At 38.0% G+C, this 16751-nt stretch overlaps 1 protein-coding gene across 1 annotated transcript in view; it reads left to right on the top strand.

Moving 5' to 3' along the window:
• IDS (iduronate 2-sulfatase) overlaps positions 1–16751 on the top strand; it is a 308093-nt gene that overhangs the window by 208466 nt on the left and 82876 nt on the right. The gene's annotated exons all lie outside the window — the stretch shown is intronic.

The raw sequence follows: 16751 nt of genomic DNA, 5'->3' as shown, positions 1-16751 counted from the left end.
AGAGGCCAAGCCTGGTGCTTGTGCTTCCTTGCTGCCTCTGGAGCCTGCACGGAATCCCCTGCTTTCCCCAGAAAATGGAGCATCCCTGTCCCCTGCAGAACTCTCCTAGCTTTCCCACGGCTCACCTTCTGTCCTGTCCCACAGCCACAGCCACCTGGTCCTCCCTCCCTAGGAGTTCCATACACATTCTTTGTTTTCCCAATGGGCTGTGAATAGACTATACTTTGCCCATAATCTCCTAACTCTTGGGAAACATCCCTGAAGGTGGAGAGTAGGTTCTTAAGCCACTCACATATTCGCAGTAGGATTCAATAAGCTTCTTATCTGAAGCTGGGGACTGAATAGGCAAACAAATGGATAGTGCTCAGAAACTCCATTCCTTCATAAGAGGTAGAAGAGGAGCAGCCATCCTCTAAAGCTGAATTCTTACATCCTCTAAAGCTGAATTCTAAAGCTGGGCTCCTCCTGGGGCATGAGAAATGGGTCCTTGATGGACATGCCAGCTGGAATTTGAAAAGAATAATTAATCACTCTTCCACTGCCTCCTCTCTGGCATCTGCACCCAGGGACATACTGGCTTTCAGTGTGACTAGTGACACCTGCGCAGGTGTTCAGGCAAGAACAGTTATGTGGAGAGTAGCAGTATGTTGGGTAAGATTCTGCCCCTGCATCAGATGGAAGGAGGAAATCCACAGCCTCCTGAGGTGATAGATGGCATTGCAAAGGGAAGTGCAGTCAATGCTATGGAGTAAAGAAGGTGAAATCTCCCTGCTGACTTTTGCAGGATCTTCTTCCGTTTGATGGGTTAATGCATTTTAATGCATCTGATACATGGTAGACACTTGCAAATTCAGATAATTTCAAGGCAAAACTGGTCTTCTCAGAACCGTCTATAAGAAATGAAGAGTGTAGTTAACATGACAAATTAGAGTTTGTATGTAGTTTCCTCTACTTCTGGCTGCATTCATAGCTGTTGTTTCTCCACAGCTACATTTTCAAATTTCTCAGATTGACATGGGTCATTTTAGCTAGTCTGATCTATGGAAAAAAAAAAAATCTTGGTTTCGTCAACCCCTTTTACTGTTTCCAGAAGTTTCTGAAGTTTCAATTTCATTAATTTTTCTCTTCATGTCTATATCACCCCCACATTTTTGTTTTCCTCAGGTTTAATTTACTTTTGTTTTCCTAATTATTTAACATCAACGATTAGATGTTTTATTTGAGTCCTTTGTTACTTTCTTACATAAGCACTTAAGGACATAAAAAATCCCCTAGGGACTACGGTAGCTGATTTCCACATATTTTAAAACATCATATTACCATTTTTATTCATCAGAGTATGTTTTCTAATTTTCCTTAAGAATTTTTTAAACAAAGAAGAGTGAAAATGTGTTGTTTATTTAAAATTACTTAGAGACTTTACAAATATGTCCTTTGTTATATTTTTATTTTATTTTATTCTGGATTTTTAAAATTTATACTTTGTACCATTTCAATTATTAAATTGAAATGTATATTTTGAAATGTATACTTTCATCATATTAAAAGGTATACTTTGTACAACTTCAAATATTTTAAAGTTGTTAAGGGTTTTTTTTTTTTTTTTGGTCTATCTTTGTAAAAATTCCACATACACTAGAAAAGAATATTTATTCTGCTGTTCTTCTGTGGCATGTTCAGTAAAAGCCAGTCAGCTCAACTTGGTTCTTTGTGTTGTTCGGGTTGCTCTATAATCCTGCAGAGTTTCTGTCTACTTCAATCATGTACTCAGACAGGGGTTTTGTAATCTCCAAATGCAAGTGTAGATTTGACTATTTATTCTTTCAATTCTGTCAGATGTTTCTTGTATTTTAAAACAATGCTTTTAGGTGAAGTAACAGGATTATTATGTCTTGTTTGTTAATCGACTCTTTTGTCATTGCATAATGTCCCTATTTATCCAGGGTAATTTTCCTTCCCATAAAGTTTTTTAAAGTTTACTTTTCTTTTTTCCAGCTTTCTTTTTTAATTTTCAATTTCATTATTTAAATGAACAAACAGTATTTTTTTTCTTTTTCTGTCCAGTTCTGTGTGTGTAGCTCATGTGTAGATTCATGGAACCACCACCACAATCTTCATACAAACAATTCCGTCACCCTCCTCTCCAGAAGAAACCCCTTTTACTTGCTATACATTTATAGTTATACCCACACATCTACAACTAAGAGTGGGAACCACTCACCTGTACTCAGCATTTCAGTTTTCTCTTTCAAGAATGTCACATGAGGCCGGGCGCGGTGGCTCAAGCCTGTAATCCCAGCACTTTGGGAGGCCGAGACGGGCGGATCACGAGGTCAGCAGATCGGGACCATCCTGGCTAACCCAGTGAAACCCCGTCTCTACTAAAAAATACAAAAAACTAGCCGGGCGAGGTGGCGGGCGCCTGTAGTCCCAGCTACTCGGGAGGCTGAGGCAGGAGAATGGTGTAAACCTGGGAGGCGGAGCTTGCAGTGAGCTGAGATCCGGCCACTGCACTCCAGCCTGGGCGACAGAGCGAGACTCTGTCTCAAAAAAAAAAAAAAAAAAAAAGAATGTCACATGAAAAGAAAAAATAGAATACGTACCTGGTTCATTTGAACCAGGTGCAAAGAGACTGGCTCTTTCCACACTGCAAGACACCTTTGAGTTTGATAGACCTTGTTGTGCATACTGATAGTTCACTCCTTTTTATTGCAGAGTAGTTATTTCATAGTATGGATGCACAAAAACTTCATTATCCATTTATTCACAAAAATACATTTGTATAATTTTCAGGTTTTCTCAAATATGACTAGACCTGCTATAAACACTCACGTAGTAATGTGTTTAAAAAATTTCTTAGTCATTTTCAAATATATGTTATTGTAGCTCATTATGCCTTAATATGCATTTCTCTAATAGCTGTGATGCAGAATAATTTCTCATGTGCTTCTTTGTCATGCATGTGTCCACATTGGACAATGCCCTTAACATACTAGGCATTGAAGCAACACACCTCAAAATGATATAGCCATCTAAGTACAAACCTACAGCCAACATCATATGGAATGGACAAAAGCTGGAAGTGATCTCCATGAGAACTGGAACAAGACAAGGATGCACATTTTCACCATTCCTATTCAACATATTATGGAAGTCCTAGCCAGAGCAATCAGGCAAGACAAAAACATAAAAGGCATCCAAATAGGAAGAGAGGAAGTCAGATTATCTCTCCTTGAAGATGATATGATTTTACACCAAGAAAGCCCCCCATAATCTCTGCCCAGAAGTTCCTAGATCTGATAAATAACTTCAGCAAAGTTTCAAGATACGAAATCAATGTACAAAAATCAGCAACAATTCTATACACCAACAACATCCAAGTGGAGAACCAAATCAAAAACATAATCACGTTCATAATAGTCACAAAAGTATAAAATGCCTAGCAATGCAGCAAATCAGAGATGTGAAACACATTTACAATGGCAGTTACAAATACTGCTGAAAAAAAATCGGAGATGACACAGTCAAATGGGAAAACGTTACATGATCATGCATAGGAAGAATCAATATTATTTAAATGCCCATAATGCCTAAAGCAATTTACCGATTTAATGCTATTCCTAACAAACTACCAATAACATTTTTCACAGATTAGAAAAAAAACTATTCTAAATTCCAAATGGAGCCAGAAACGAACCTGAACAGTCAAAAGCAATCATAAGCAAACAGAATGTAGCCAGAGGCATCACAGGACCCCACTCTAAACTATACTATAATGCTACAGTGACCAAACCGTGATACTGTTCTCTAACACAGGTCATAAGCAAAAACAGCATAGACAGAGGCATCACAGGACCTGACTCTATACTGTAATGCTACAGTAACTAAAATGTGATACTGTTCTCTAACACAGGTCATAAGCAAAAAGAGCATAGCCAGAGGCATCACAGAGAGGCATCACAGGATCTGATTCTATACTATAATGCTACAGTAACCAAAACATGATACTCTTCCCTAACACAGGTCATAAGCAAAAAGACCATAGCCAGAGGTATCACAGGCCCTGAGTCTGTACTCTAATGCTACAGTAACCAAAACATGATACTATTCTCAAACACAGGTCATAAACAAAAAGAGCATAGCCAGAGGCATCACAGGGCCTGACTCTAAACCATGCTATAATGCTATGGTAACCAAAACATGATATTCTTCTCTAACCCAGAAATAAAGACACACAGCTATAACCATCTGATCTTCAACGAGATTGACAAAAACGAGCAATGAGGAAATGACTTCCTATCAATAAATGATGCTGGCATAACTTGCTAGCCATATGCAGAAAATTGATAGTGAACCCCTTCCAGTTTCAACTCAAGATGAATTCATCTTTAATCCATCAACTCAAGATGAATTGAAGACATAAATTAAATCCTAAAACCATAAAAATCCTACAAGAAAACCTAGGAGATACCATTCTGGACGTAGGCCTTGGCAAAGATTTCATGATGAAGACTCCAAAAGCAATTTCAAAAAACCCGCAAATTGATAATAAGACCTGATTAAACTAAAGGACTTCTTCACGTGAAAAGAAACTATCAACAGAGTAAACAGAAAAGCTACAGAATGGGAGAAAAGATTTGCAAACTATGCATCTGACAAAGATCTAATATCCAGAATCTATAAGGAACTATAAAAAAATTAACAAGAAAAGAACAAACAACCCCATTAAAAATGGGCCAAAGACATGAGCAGACGAGCAGACACTTCTCAAAAGATGACATATACACAGCCAACAAGCATGTGAAAAAGTGTCCAACATCACTAATATAGAACGGCAAATTAAAATTACAGTGGGATACCATCTCACAACAGTCAGAATGGCCACTAATAAAAAGTCAAAAAATAAAAACTGATGCTGCTGAGGTCGTGAGGAAATTGATACTCTCCTAGTGGGAATGTACATTCCTTCAGCTATTGTGAAAAGTAGTTTGTAAATTTCTCCAGGAAATTAAATCAGAACTACCAATCGACCCAGCAATCCCATCACTGGATATGTACCGGAGGGAATATAAATTGTTCTACCATAAAGACACATGCACACATATGTTCATCGCAGCACTATTCACAGTAGCAAAGACATAGAATTAACTGAGATGCCTATCAATGGTGGACTGGATAAACAAAACGTGGTATATATAGAACATGAAATACTATGCAGTCATTAAAAATAACAAAATCATGAACCTTGCAGCAACATGGATGGAGCTGGAGGCTATTATTCTAAGCAAATTAATGTAGGAACAGAAAACCAAATACCACATATTCTCACTTATAAGTAGGAGCTACACATTGAGCATACGTGGACACAAAGGAGGGAACAATAGACACTGGAAACTACTCTACCAATGTGGGAGAGTGGAGCTAGGGGTAGGGTGACAATTTGAAAATCACCTATCTGATACTATGATGATTACCTGAGTGATAAGTCATCAGTATACCAAACCTCTGTGACACGCAATATACCCTTGCAACAAACCTGCACATGTACCCCCTGAACCAAAAATAAAAGTTGGAAGAACCAAAGAACCAAAACCTAATTAAAATTTTTTAAATAAATAAATGCAGTAAAGACTGTAAAGCCAGAAAAAAATTTCCAAATCATTTTCCACAGTTTTTGTACTATTTGATACTTCCCACTGGCAACATACCAGATTTTAAGTTGGTCTTCATCCTTGCTAGCACTTAGCAGTATCTTTTTTTGAAAAAATTTCAGTCATTTTCAACTATGTGCTATGCTATCTCTTTATGGTTTAATTCTCATTTCTCTAATAGATATGATGAACAATAATTTTTCATGTCTTACTTTGTCATGCATATATCCACTTAGGGGAAGTGTCTATTGATATATTTTGCCCATTTACAAAATTTAGTTATTTGTGATAAGTGAACTCATGTCAGGTGATTGTTTTGGACCAAGGTCTGTGTCTGGGCTCTAGCAGAACAGACCGATACAGAATGGAGACACTGGCGCTAACTGTCACTTAATCAAAGCGAATGGTGGCTCATCCTGTACTCTCTTGTTCCCTGGACTGTCTCCTCTGCTGCTCTCCTTTTGCTCTACCATGCCCTGCTCTGAAAAGACACCTGCCATTTCTCCCCCAGCAAGCAGGCCTGCTCTGCTGAGGAAGGCAGCATGCAGCTGTGCTTTGCCTGCTCTCCAAGCATCCATGGCCCTGAACCAGGGGTCTTGGCTGATCGCAGTGTATAACCTGTATAGTGCCTACGATTGTACAATACCATCTATGGAGTAAGCTCTTGTGAACAGTGCTCTTCCTGCTGGCTGCAATGGATGAGTGGCTCAGTGGTCTGGCCTGGCTGCAAAGCACTTTATAGATACAGGAGCTGGTGTCATAGACAGATATTATAGAGGAAATGGTGGTGCTGTAGTGCTTAATTTTGGTAAAGAAAGATTTGAAGTAAAAAAAGTGATCAAATTGCACAAGTTTTTGCGAACAGATTTTTTATCTGTAAATAGAAGTTCAAGCTCTGGATGAAATGGAAAGGCCTTCAGAAGGTTTAGGTCCCACTGGAAAGAATGAAAATCTCTGCCAAAAGTAGAAAATGAGAAATCATAACTTTTTCTGAAAAATGAAGAGTTTTGCTTAAAGGGATTTGTTGGTTGGTATTTCTGTAAACTTAATAGTTTTAACCTTCTAAAAACACTGCATTTTCATATGATCAAGGAATGAGTACATCTGTACAGATCACATAAAATACCTTCTTATGTTTTTTTTTCCAATAAGCAGTCATCCTAATAGGTGTGTATCTCACTTTTATTGAATTCATAATTTCCTATTGAAGAATGATGTTGATTATCTTGTCTTATGATTATTTTCCATCTGCACATGTTTTTTGTCAATGTTTCCATTCAGAGATTTTGCCTGTGAACTTTAAAAAGCATTTGGGGCTAGGCATGGTGGCTCACGCCTGTAATCCCAGCACTTAGGGAGGCTGGGGCGGGCGGATCATCTGAGGTCAGGAGTTCGAGACCAGCCAGACCAACATGGAGAAACCCTGACTCTATGAAAAATACAAAATTAGGTGGGCATGGTGGCACATGCCTGTAATAACAGCTACTCAGGAAGGCTGAGGCAGGAGAATCGCTTGAACCAGGGAGGTGGAGGTTGTGGTGAGCCATGATTGTGCCACTGCATTGTAGCCTGGGCAATAAGAGTGTAACTTGGACTCAAAAAAAAAAAGCATTTGGGCTTCCATTTTTTGATAAAGTCTTTTAGTGCTTTTTTGTCTTTAAGTAAATTAAATATAGAAAATTAAATTATATAAATTATATATAGGTATACAAAACATATAACATAAAATTATATACACATAAGAGATCTCATGAGCTCTTTTGAAATTAGAAAAAAATCTAATTTTACAAACTTCAAAATTATTTAAAGTCCCTTATGCAGCAGAGAGTAGCAAGAAGAAAGAGACAGGCAGAAATAAATGGAGAAAACAGAATTCAGTTGACTGAGCAGGGTAAAAAAAATCCCTTTGTGTCAAAAAAATAATATCCTAGAAGAGAAAGAAAGCATAAAGTCCTGATATATATATGTATATATATGCTTCCTTTATACACATATATATGTATGTGTATGTGTATATTTATGTATATTTACCTTTTATTATTATACTTTAAGTTATAGGGTACATGTGCACAATGTGCAGGTTTGCTACATAGGCATACATGTGCCATGTTGGTGTGCTGCACCCATTAACTAGTCATTTACATTAGGAATATCTCCTAATGCTATCGCTCCCCCATCCCCGCGCCCCACGACAGGCCCCAGCGTGTGATGTTCCCCACCCCGTGTCCAAGCATTCTCATTGTTCAGTTCCCACCTATGAGTGAGAACATGCAGTGTTTGGTTTTCTGTCCTTGGGATAGTTTGCTCAGAATGATGGTTTCCAGCTTCATCCATGTCCCTACAAAGGACATGACTCATCCTTTTTTGTGGCTGAATAGTATTCCATGGTGTATATGTGCCACATTTTCTTAATCAAGTCTATCGTTGATGAACATTTGGCTTGGATCCAAGTATTTGCTATTGTGAATAGTGCCACAATAAACATATGTGTGCATGTGTCTTTATAGCAGTATGATTTATAATCCTCTGGGTATATACCCAGAAATAGGATGGTTGGGTCAAATGGTATTTCTAGTTCTAGACCCTTGAGGAATGGCCACACTGTCTTCCACAATGGTTGAACTAGTTTACAGTCCCACCAACAGTGTGAAAGTGTTCCTATTTTTCCAATCCTCTCCAGCGCCTGCTGTTTCTTGACTTTTTAATGACCGCCATTCTAACTGGTGTGAGATGGTATCTCACTGTGGTTTTGATTCTCATTTCTCTGATGGCCAGTGATGACAAGCATTTTTTCATGTGTCTGTTGGCTGCATAAATGTCTTCTTTTGAGAAGTGTCTGTTCATATTCTTCACCCACTTTTTGATGGGGTTGTTTGATTTTTTCATGTAAATGTGTTATGTTCTTTGTAGATTCTGGATATTAGCCCATTGTCAGATGGGTAGATTGTAAAAATTTTCTCCCATTCTGTAGGTTACCTGCTCACTCTAATGGTAGTTTATTTTGCTGTGCAGAAGCTCTTTAGTTTAATTAGATCCCATTTGTCAATTTTGGCTTTTGTTGCCATTGCTTTTGGTGTTTTAGACATGAAGTCCTTGCCCATGCCTATGTCCTGAATGGTATTGCCTAGGTTTTCTTCTAGGGTTTTTATGGTTTTAGATCTCACATTTAAGTCTTTAATCCTTCTTGAATTCATTTTTGTATAAGGTGTAAGGAAGGGATCCAGTTTCAGCTTTCTACTTATGGCTAGCCAGTTTTCCCAACACCATTTATTAAATAGGGAATCCTTTCCCCATTTCTTGTTTTTGTCAGGTTTGTCAAAGACTGGATGGTTGTAGATGTGTGGTCTTATTTCTGAGGGCTCTGTTCTGTTCCATGGGTCTCTATCTCTGTTTTGGTACCAGTACCATGCTGTTTTGGTTACTGTAGCTTTGTAGTATAGTTTGAAGTCAAGTAGCGTGACGCCTCCAGCTTTGTTCTTTTGGCTTAGGATCGTCTTGGCAATGCGGGCTCTTTTTTGGTTCCATATGAACTTTGAAGCACTTTTTTTCAATTCTGTGAAGAAAGTCATTGGTAGTTTGATGGGGATGGCATTGAATCTATAAATTACCATGGGCAGTATAGTCATTTTCATGATATTATTCTTCCTATCCATGAGCATGGAATGTTCTTCCATTTGTTTGTGTCCTCTTTTATTTTGTTGAGCAATGGTTTGCAGTTCTCTTGAAGAGGTCCTTCACATCCCTTGTAAGTTGGATTCCTACGTATTTTATTCTCTTTGAAGAAATTGTGAATGAGAGTTCACTCATGATTTGGCTCTCTGTTTGTCTGTTATTGATGTACAGGAATCCTTGTGATTTTTGCACATTGATTTTGTATCCTGAGACTTTGCTGAAGTTGCTTATCAGCTTAAGGAGATTTGGGGCTGAGATCATGGGGTTTTCTAAATATAGAATCATGTTATCTGCAAACAGGGACAATTTGATTTCTTCTTTTCCTAAGGGAATACCCTCTATTCCTTTCTCCTGCCTGATTACCCTGGCCAGAACTTCCAAAAATATGTTGCATAGGAGTGGTGAGAGAGAGCATCCCTTTCTTGTGCCAGTTTTCAAAGGGAATTTTTCCAGTTTTTGCCCATTCAGTATGATATTGGCTGTGGGTTTGTCATAAATAGCTCTTATTATTTTGAGATACGTTCCATAAATACCGAATTTATTGAGGGGTTTTAGCATGAAGGGCTGTTGAATTTTGTCAAAGGCCTTTTCTGCATCTATTGAGATAATCATGTGGTTTTTGTCTTTGGTTCTGTTTATATGGTGGATTACGTTTATTGATTTGCATATTTTGAACCAGCCTTGCATCCCAGGGATGAAGCCCACTTGATCATGGTAGATAAGCTTTTTGATGTGCTGCTGGATTCTGTTTGCCAGTATTTTGTTGAGGATTTTGCATTGATGTTCATCAGGGATATTGGTCTAAAATTATCTTTTTTTGTTGTTTCTGCCAGGCTTTGGTATCAAGATGATGCTAGCCTCATAAAATGAGTTAGGGAGGATTCCCTCTTTTTCTATTGATTGGAATAGTTTCAGAAGGAATGGTACCAGTTCCTCTTTGTACCTCTGGTAGAATTTGGCTGTGAATATTTGTGGTCCTTGACTTTTTCTGGTTGGTAGGTTATTAATTATTGCCTGAATTTCAGAGCCTGTTATTGGTCTATTCAGGGATTCAACTTCTTCCTGGTTTAGTCTTTGGAGGGTGTATGCGTCCAGGAGTTTATCCATTTCTTCTATATTTTCAAGTTTATTTGTGTAGAGGTGTTTATAGTATTCTCTGATGGTAGTTTGTATTTCTGTGGGGTCGGTGGTAATATCCCCTTTATCATTTTTTATTGCGTCTATTTGATTCTTCTCTCTTTTCTTCTTTATTAGTCTTGCTAGCGGTCTATCAATTTTGTTGATCTTTTCAAAAAACCAGCTCCCGGATTCATTGATTTTTTGAAGGGTTTTTTGTGTCTCTATCTCCTTCAGTTCTGCTCTGATCTTAATTATTTCTTGCCTTCTGCTAGCTTTTGAATGTATTTGCTCTTGTGTTTCTAGTTCTTTTAATTGTGATGTTAGGGTATCAATTTTAGATCTTTCCTGCTTTCTCTTGTGGGCATTTAGTGCTATCAATTTCCCTCTACACACTGCTTTAAATGTGTCCCAGAGATTCTAGTATGTTGTGTCTTTGTTCTCATTAGTTTCAAAGAACATCTTTATTTCTGCCTTCATTTCGTTATGTACCAAGTAGTCATTCAGGAGCAGGTTGTTCAGTTTCCATGTAGTTGAGCGGTTTTGATTGAGTTTCTTAGTCCTGAGTTCTAGTTTGATTGCACTGTGGTCTGAGAGACAGTTTGTTATAATTTCTGTTCTTTTACATTTGCTGAGGAATGCTTTACTTCCAACTACGTGGTCAATTTTGGAATAAGTGCAATGTGGTGCTGAGAAGAATGTATATTCTGTTGATTTGGGGTGGAGAGTTTTGTAGATGTCTATTAGGTCCACTTGGTGCAGAGGAGTTCAATTCCTGGATATCCTTGTTAACTTTCTGTCTCGTTGATCTGTCTAATATTGACAGTGGGGTATTAAGGTCTCCCATTATTATTGTGTGGGAGTCTAAGTCTCTTTGTAAGTCTCTAAGGACTTTCTTTGTGAATCTGGGTACTCCTGTATTGAGTGCATATATATTTAGGATAGTTAGCTCTTCTTGTTGAATTGATCCCTTTACCATTATGTAATGGCCTTCTTTGTCTCTTTCGATCTTTGATGGTTTAAAGTCTGTTTTATCAGAGACTAGGATTGCAACCCCTGCTTTTTTTTTGTTTTCCATTTGCTTGGTAGATCTTCCTCCACCCCTTTATTTTGAGCCTATGTGTGTCTCTGCATGTGAGATGGGTTTCCTGAATACCAGATTCATAAAGTAAGTCCTTAGAGACTTACAAAGAGACTTAGACTCCCATATAATAATAATGGGAGACTTTAACACCCCACTGTCAATATTAGACAGATCAACGAGACAGAAAGTTAACAAGGATATCCAGGAATTGAACTCAACTCTGCACCAAGAGGACCTAACAGACATCTACAGAACTCTTCACCCCAAATCAACAGAATATACATTCTTCTCAGCACCACATTGCACTTATTCCAAAATTGACCACATAGTTGGAAGTAAAGCACTCCTCAGCAAATGTAAAAGAACAGAAATTATAACAAACTGTCTCTCAGACCACGGTGCAATCAAACTAGAACTCAGGACTGAGAAACTCAATCAAAATCGCTCAACTACATGGAAACTGAACAACCTGCTCCTGAATGACTACTGGGTACATAACAAAATGAAGGCAGAAATAAAGATGTTCTTTGAAACCAATGAGAACAAAGATACAACATACCAGAATCTCTGGGACACATTTAAGGCAGTGTGCAGACGGAAATTTATAGCGCTAAATGCCCACAAGAGAAAGCAGGAAAGATCTAAAACTGACACCCTAACATCACAATTAAAAGAACTAGAGAAGCAAGAGCAAACACATTCAAAAGCTAGCAGAAGGCAAGAAATAATTAAGATCAGAGCAGAACTGAAGGAGATAGAGACACAAGAAACCCTCCAAAAAATCAATGAATCCAGGAGCTGGTTTTTTGAAAAGATCGACAAAATTGATAGACTGCTAGTAAGACTAATAAAGAAAAGAGAGAAGAATCAAATAGCTGCAATAAAAAATGATAAAGGGGATATCACCACCGATCCCACAGAAATACAAACTACCATCAGAGAATACTATAAACACCTCTACGCAAATAAACTAGAAAACCTAGAAGAAATGGATAATTTCCTGGACACTTACACTCTCCCAAGACTAAACCAGGAAGAAATTGAATCCCTGAATAGACCAATAGCAGGCTCTGAAATTGAGGCAATAATTAATCGCCTACCAACCAAAATATGTCCAGAACCAGACGGATTCACAGCCGAATTCTATCAGGGGTACAAGGAGGAGTTGGTATTATTCCTTCTGAAACTATTCCAATCAATAGAAAAAGAGGGAATCCTCCCTAACTCATTTTACGAGGCCAACATCATCCCGATACCAAATCTGACAGAGATACAACAAAAAAAAGAGAATTTTAGACCAATATCCCTGATGAACATCAATGCAAAAATCCTCAATAAAATACTGGCAAACCGAATCCAGCAGCACATCAAAAAGCTTATCTACCATGATCAAGTGGGCTTCATCCCTGGGATGCAAGGCTGGTTCAACATATGCAAATCAATAAACGTAATCCACCATATAAACAGAACCAAAGACAAAAACCACATGATTATCTCAATAGATGCAGAAAAGGCCTTTGACAAAATTCAACAACCCTTCATGCTAAAAACCCTCAGTAAATTCGGTATTTATGGAATGTATCTCAAAATAATAAGAGCTATTTATGACAAGCCCACAGTCAATATCATACTGAATGGGCAAAAACTGGAAGCATTCCCTTTGAAAACTGACACAAGAAAGGGATGCCCTCTCTCATCACTCCTATTCAATATAGTGTTGGAAGTTCTGGCTAGGGCAATCAGGCAAGAGAAAGAAATAAAGGGTATTCTGTTAGGAAAAGAAGAAGTCAAATTGTCCCTGTTTGAAGATGACATGATTGTATATTTAGAAAACCCCATTGTCTCAGCCCAAAATATCCTTAAGCTGATAAGCAACTTTAGCAAAGTCTCAGGATACAAAATCAGTGTGCAAAAATCACAAGCATTCTTATACACCAGGAACAGACAAACAGAGAGCTAAATCATGAATGAACTCCCATTCACAATAGCTTCAAACAGAATAAAATACCTAGGAATCCAACTCCCAAGGGATGTAAAGGACCTCTTCAAGGAGAACCACAAACCACTGCTCAGTGAAATAAAAGAGGACACAAACAAATGGAAGAACACACCATGCTCATGGATAGGAAGAATCAATATTGTGAAAATGGCCATACTGCCCAAGGTAATTGATAGATTCAATACCATCCCCATTAAGCTACCAATGACTTTCTTAACAGAATTGGAAAAAACTGCTTTAAAGTTCATATGGAACCAAAAAAGACCCCACATTGCCAAGACAATCCTAAGTCAAAAGAACAAAGCTGGAGGCATCAAGCTACCTGACTTCAAACTATACTACAAGCCTACAGTAACCAAAAGAGCATGGTACTGGTACCAAAACAGAGATAGAGACCCATGGAACAGAACAGAGCCCTCAGAAATAATAGCACACATCTACAGCCATTTGATCTTTGACAAACCTGACAAAAACAAGAAATGGGGAAAGGATTCCCTATTTAATAAATGGTGCTAGGAAAATTGGCTAGCCATAAGTAGAAAGCTGAAACTGAATCCTTTCCTTACTCCTTATACGAAAATTAATTCAAGATGCATTAGAGACTTAAATGTTAGACCTAAAACCATAAAATCCCTAGAAGAAAACCTACATAATACCATTCAGGACAGGCATGGGCAAGGACTTCATGTCTAAAACACCAAAAGCAATGGCAACAAAAGCCAAAATTGACAAATGGGATCTAATTATACTAAAGAGCTTCTGCACAGCAAAAGAAACTACCATTAGAGTGAACAGGCAACCTACAGAATGGGAGAAAGTTTTTGCAATCTACTCATCTGACAAAGGGCTAATATCCAGAACCTACAAATAACTCAAACAAATTTACAAGAAAAAAACAAACAACCCCATCAAAAAGTGGGCCAAGGATATGAACAGACACTTCTCAAAAGAAGACATTCATACAGCCAACAGACACATGAAAAAATGCTCATCATCACTGGCCATCAGAGAAATGCAAATCAAAACCACAATGAGATACCATCTCACATCAGTTAGAATGGCAATCATTAAAAAAATCCGGAAACAACAGGTGCTGGAGAGGATGTGGAGAAATAGGAACACTTTTACACTGTTGGTGGGACTGTAAACTAGTTCAACCATTGTGGAAAACAGTGTGGCGATTCCTCAAGGATCTAGAACTAGAAATACCGTTTGACCCAGCCATCCCATTACTGGGGATATACCCAGAGGATTATAAATCATGCTGCTATAAAGACACATGCACACATATGTTTATTGCAGCACTATTCACAATGGCAAAGACTTGGAATCAACCCAAATGTCCATCAGTGACAGACTGGATTAAGAAAATGTGGCACATATACACCATGGAATACTATACAGTCATAAAAAAGGATGAGTTTGTGTCCTTTGTAGGGACATGGATGCAGCTGGAAACCATCATTCTCAGCCAACTATCGCAAGAACAGAAAACCAAACACACCGCATGTTCTCACTCATAGGTGGGAACTGAACAATGAGATCACTTGGACACAGGAAGGGGAACATCACACACCAGGGCCTATTGTGGGGAGCGGGGAGCGGGGAGGGATAGCATTAGGAGATATTCCTAATGTACATGACGAGTTAATGGGTGCAGCACACCAACATGGCACATGTATACATATGTAACAAACCTGCACATTGTGCACATGTACCTTAGAACTTAAAGTGTAATAATAATAAAAAAATTAAAAAATAAAAATAATTAAGACAATTTCAAGGAGAATCAGGTCTCAGAATCTTCTCTAAATAATGAAGAATGTTATCACAAGAAAATTATAGTTTACATATACTTTCCTCTATTTGAAGCTTTGTTAAAAGTCGTTGCTTCTGAACAACTGTTAGAAAAACATTCTCATATTGACGTGAGACATTTCAACTAGTCTTATCTATTTAAAGAAGTAACTTTTAGAGGCCAACACAGGCAGATCATCTGAGGTAAGGAATTCGAGACCAGCCTGGCCAACATGGTGAAATCCCGTCTCTACTAAAAATACAAAAATTGGCTGGGCGTGGTGGTGGGCGCCTGTAATCCCAGCCACTCAGGAGGCTAAGGCAGAATTGCTTGAACCTGGGAGGCGGAGGCTGCAGTGAGCTGAGATTGCACCACTGCGTTCCAGCCTGGGCGACAAAGTGAGATTCTACCTCAAAAATTTAAACAAAAAGTAAATTTAGTTCCATCAACCTCATTTACTATTTTTCTATAATTTCTGAAATTTATTTTTGATGTTCACATATATATATATATATATATTTCTTTTTTTGAGATGGAGTCTCACTCTGTCATCCAGGCTGGAGTGCAGTGGCGTGATCTCGGCTCACTGCAACCTCCGCCTCCTGGGTTCAACTGATTCTCCTGCCTCAGCCTCCTGAGTAGCTGGGATTGCAGGTGCCCACCACCACGCCCAGCTAATTTTTGTATTTTTAGTAGAGACAGGGTTTCACTACGTTGGCCAGGCTGGTCTTGAACTCCTGACCTCATGATCCACCTGCCTCGGCCTCCCAAAGTGCTGGGTATCATCCATATATTTTTCTTGGCCTTAGGTTAATTTACTTTTTTTTTCTCATTATATAAGATCAAAGTTTAGATTTTTTGTTTGAATCTTTTCTTACATTCTAATATAAGCATTGATCTAGGCACTACTTTACCTGAATTCCACAAATTTTTAAACATGAAAGTTACGTTTTAATTTATTTGGAAATATTTTCTAACTTTCCTCAAGAATTTTTTTGAAACATGGATCACTAAAACTATGTTATTTAAAAAACTACAGGTATCTCGTTTGTTATATTTTTAATTTTATCCCGCTAAGGATTTTAAAAATATACTTAGTACATATTCAATTATTTTAAATTAGTTATGGGTTGATTTGTGATTTATTTTGGTAAAACTTCCACATATACTTGAAAATCTTGTATATTCTGCTGCTTTGCTGTGGCGCATTCAGCAAAAGCCAATCAGCTTGACTTGGTTCATTTTGTTGTTCAGGTCCTTCCATAACTTTGAGGACTTTCTGTCTAGTTCATTTATCATTTACTCAGAGAGGAGTGTTGGAGTATCAAAATATGATGGTAGATTTGACTATTTGTCCTTTCAGTTCTATCAGATGATGTTTTGTGTATTTTGAAGCTCTGCTTTTAGGTGAATTAACAGTTGTTAGGATTA

This window comes from Macaca thibetana, chromosome X (assembly GCF_024542745.1).
Source record: "Macaca thibetana thibetana isolate TM-01 chromosome X, ASM2454274v1, whole genome shotgun sequence".
In the NCBI taxonomy this organism is placed as follows: Eukaryota; Metazoa; Chordata; class Mammalia; order Primates; family Cercopithecidae; genus Macaca; species Macaca thibetana.
The sequence above is the reverse complement of the archived record's forward strand: the minus strand, read 5'-3'. Positions and strand labels throughout refer to the sequence as shown.